A 4,165-nucleotide genomic window follows, 5' to 3' on the forward strand; every position below is an offset into this window, starting at 1 on the left:
TCTTCCTGAGGTATCATTGATTTTATGTTTGCCGACGAATTCTAGTCTCCTAAAAAAGTCGTTGTTGCGTGAAAACAGCCTGTGCAGCAGTTTTGTTCTTATAAAATGTCGGTTTTGTCGGTTCAGGGAAGTAACTGAAAACCATCTCCCCGAACGCAACGTTGCCTCGAATGACACATTACCCCGAATGCGATACTTCCCCTAGAGGCAGTGATGCACATCAAGAAATTCTATAAGGATGCTCGCGAATTTGAGCCTGAAATTCCGTCTTTCTCGTTCTATGTACGACAAGCGAAGTTTTCTTCGCAGTGTTAAAATAATTGTCGGCGTAATAACTACTAACATTTTTATCAGTGATTTTTTATTCTTTCAATCATCGGCTGTTCTTTCTATTTTGTATAATGCCAGTGTAAACGTTTTCACCAATGATTTTCCTTTATTTGAGCTACAGGCTGTTCTTTCGAGTTGTACTGTTAGAGTTAAAGTTTGACCGATAGTATCAGTATCATTCAGTAAAGTATATTTTGAAGTAGGGAACACTTCGTCATATTGAGGAGCAGTTTTCTACTTCCGAGTCTTTAGATTCTTTTGGTCATTATTAGCGTCTTTAGATTAGCGACAATTTGATAGACAATGACCACCAACGAACAAGAGAAGATGTACTTAACCTTAACTAATTGTTTTATAAAATGTATGCTAATCATTTCAAGACCAACAATTGAAAAGGCCTCAAGTCCAAAATGTAAACAAATCGGGTTTCTGCTGATTTCAGTGTATAAGAGCCTAATCTTACTAAAACATACAATAAGCCATTTTACGAAGCCTGGTCAAATGACAGGAGACCTGGGATTTTTCAATCATCGGCGTCAGTTTTCGCGATGATGATGGTTGATGACTGTGCGCATTTCTAGCGTAGCTTTTCATCCAGGCGAAAACTTAAATGGAGAAAAATTATTAAAATATTTCTGATCACAAAAGTGCTTTTTTATGTGCAATATGGGTAACAAAGAGGTAGCTGATACAATAACTAGGTGTAATGTTGCAGTAACGAACATTTTTGGATCTAATTTTTGTCATTTTCTCCATGTCCTCGTTTGGTAAGATGAGGCGTTATTGAAAATCACGCTGGATTTAATCCCAGGTCTCCTGTCAATTGACGCCGTTGCGGCGATCAGCTGTTCCGAAACGTCTCGTAAAATGGCTCATAGTAATTTAAAAATATGCAAAAAATTGAAAAAATAACATTTTTCCAAAAGGCCCCATCTCATTTTCCGCTAACCAGGATATTCATCGCAAATGCGGCCTTTTCTCAAAAAGGCCTCATTTCTTTATCTGACGGAAACCGAGTTGAGGCCTGTTAAACAAACATCAAAATTGCAATGTAGATTGCGAAAAACGTTCCAAATTCACTAAGTAGATGCAGGTTATACTACGGAGCGACTGCTCCTTGTATTATTTTATACAGTGGTTGTCTAAACGGCGAACATTATCGGGTTCCTGTAGACTAATGTATATTGTATCATACTACCTAATAATACCTGTGTCAGCCTGTCTGTGCTTCACAAATTATCAACAAAAACACGATTTGGTTTCAATTGCATGAAAAATTCAATTTTTCAATTGCAATATAATTTCAATTGAATCAATATTTCCATACATTTTTTCGACGACGAAGGGTTTAATCAATCACATATTTAAGGTGAAACATCTCGGAATCCAAAGATGGCCGTCACAATGGCCGACTTGTGCCCCTACTCACGTTTTCAAATGCACAAAACTGGAGAAATAGTTGGTAAACGTTTCTCATCTTCTTATTTTAAGTTTTCTGCTAGTGCACAAAGCCAAAATAAAAAGTTCACTGTTGTTGGATGCTTCCTTCGCGTAATTTGTGCTTTTGAAGTTTCAGTGCAATCTTAGAAATTGATTCCAAACTGTTTCACCTTAATCGACCGCACGAATCTCTCTTGTTCTTCTCTTGCTGTAGGGATCACCATGTACTTTACTTCACCACTTAACACTCTTCTACACTTCAAATTTCTTATTTCATCATAAGTTTTGAATGATTTTCAAAAGGCCACATCAGAAGATGATGAAAAAACAAGCCACAACTAGAAGGCCTCAACACATTTTAGAGTAAACAAAGGCGTCAACTCACAGGCCTCATCAGCGTCGGCCGGCGTCTATGGGCACAAATGAAAAGGGCTGCACAGCTTTTGGTGAAATAAAAGCCTCATTTCCTTTGACTCGTTATTTTAGCATTTTTTGTTTTTGCTAAAATGATAGTAATGAATATTCATAGCTATAAATCAGTTTATCCATCGACTTTCTGGACGATAAAATAACATACAATGCTTAAATTCATAATTTAAATTTGATCTATTGTTTGACAAAACAAGATTGCATTTTTCTCATTGTTTACTTTTTGGAGATGAGGCCTTTTGAATTGTTAGTCTTGATTTGTCGAATCTTCATTCTGAATTTTTTGGGGTTATGGTTCATTCGGGGAAATTGTATTCAGGGTAACGGACTATTCGGGGTATTGGTTTTCGGGGCACTTGACCATTCGGGGTAGATGGTTTCGGGGTAATGGTATTCGAAGTGTATCGAAAATCAGGGTTAAAAATAGGCATGATCATCATCTACTGCTACAGCTATGATCAGAAATGGAAAGCAAATTATGATAATACATTTTTGAGCTGTTAAGTTGAATACATGAAAGTGAATAAAAAATTGGAAAATTGAGTTTTATACCATCATTAGCGTAACTTGAACTCAAATCTAGAGGGGGCTTGACCCATTTGATCAAAAAATATTCTTAAACAATGGATATCGAGAAAGAGATCTGATAAATCTTGGGCGAAACTACACGGGTGTAAGGAAAGCCATACATTCCCTAGATTTTATTGAGGGTTTTTAAATTCCATGGAAAATTGTCCGCTATATGAGTTTAAATTTATATCTTATGGTCCTATAACACTTCCCCGAATACCATTACCCCGAAAACCATCTCCCCGAAAACCAGTACCCCGAAAACCAGTACCCCGAAAACCAGTACCCCGAAAACCATTACCCCGAATGGTAAATTACCCCGAAAACCAGTTCCCCTAATACGACACTTCCCCGAAAATCAGTGATGCACTTCAAGAAATTCTTCAAGGAAGCTCGCAAATTTGAGCCTGGAAGTTTTCGGCTTAGTAACTACTACAATTCCTATTAGTAATTTTTTTATTCTTTCAATCATCGGCTGTTCTTTCGAGGTTGTATAATGGCAGTGTAAAAATTTTAATCAATGATTTTCTCTTCATTGAGTTATAGGCTGTTCTTTCGAGTTGTACCGTTTGAGTTGAAGTTTAAGCGATAGCGGTAAAAAAAATCGACTGACAAAATTGTCTTGAGCGAAATTCAAAGTTGACAGTGACTTCAAAAAATAAATGAAAATAAGCCCCTGCATTACTTGTCTGTATTACAATTTCCAACAAGAGATTTGTCCTTCTTTTAGTTATAGGCTATTCTTTCTGAAGTTGCACTAGCAAAGTGATTGTTGGCATCACAGTTATTGACGCTTTCAACAGTGTTTTTTTCTTCTTTTATCATAGGCTGTTCTTTAGCGATGTACTTTTGAAATAGTGGTCAGTTTAATATCAGTTAACATTTTCATCTGACATTTTTCAAACCATAGTCTAATGACATTTTAGAATATGTTGAACTCGCATTGCCTCCAGCAATATAAAAATATAATATACCGAATAATATAACGCTTTTGAGAGAGGGCGGGAAAGGTCTCTGTTCTGGACTGCCGCACTTAGTGGACTGTATAATCAAAAAATAAATGCAAGTCCAGAGCCACTTTAATAGGTCATAGACCTGATCACTGCACTTTTCGGAGACCGGATAGAAAGTCGTTCTGCGGTAGTTTAAAAAGACACTGTATTCGACCGGGTTTCGTGGTACACTAATTTGTATTTCAAATTCTCTTGCTATCGAGCCTCCTGTCCATCTATCTTGTACCTACTGAGCTGATCGTGTAAGATCGTCGATAGTTGTGATGAGAGGAGAGCGATTGAACTGTTATACACATATTCATAGTGCAAATGGGGGTATTTTAGACAGTTGGGTCGCGAACATGCCGCCCCCATTGAAACCAATTGGTTTCAAACGATCATAC

This window comes from Aedes aegypti, chromosome 2 (assembly GCF_002204515.2).
Source record: "Aedes aegypti strain LVP_AGWG chromosome 2, AaegL5.0 Primary Assembly, whole genome shotgun sequence".
Lineage (NCBI taxonomy): Eukaryota > Metazoa > Arthropoda > Insecta > Diptera > Culicidae > Aedes > Aedes aegypti.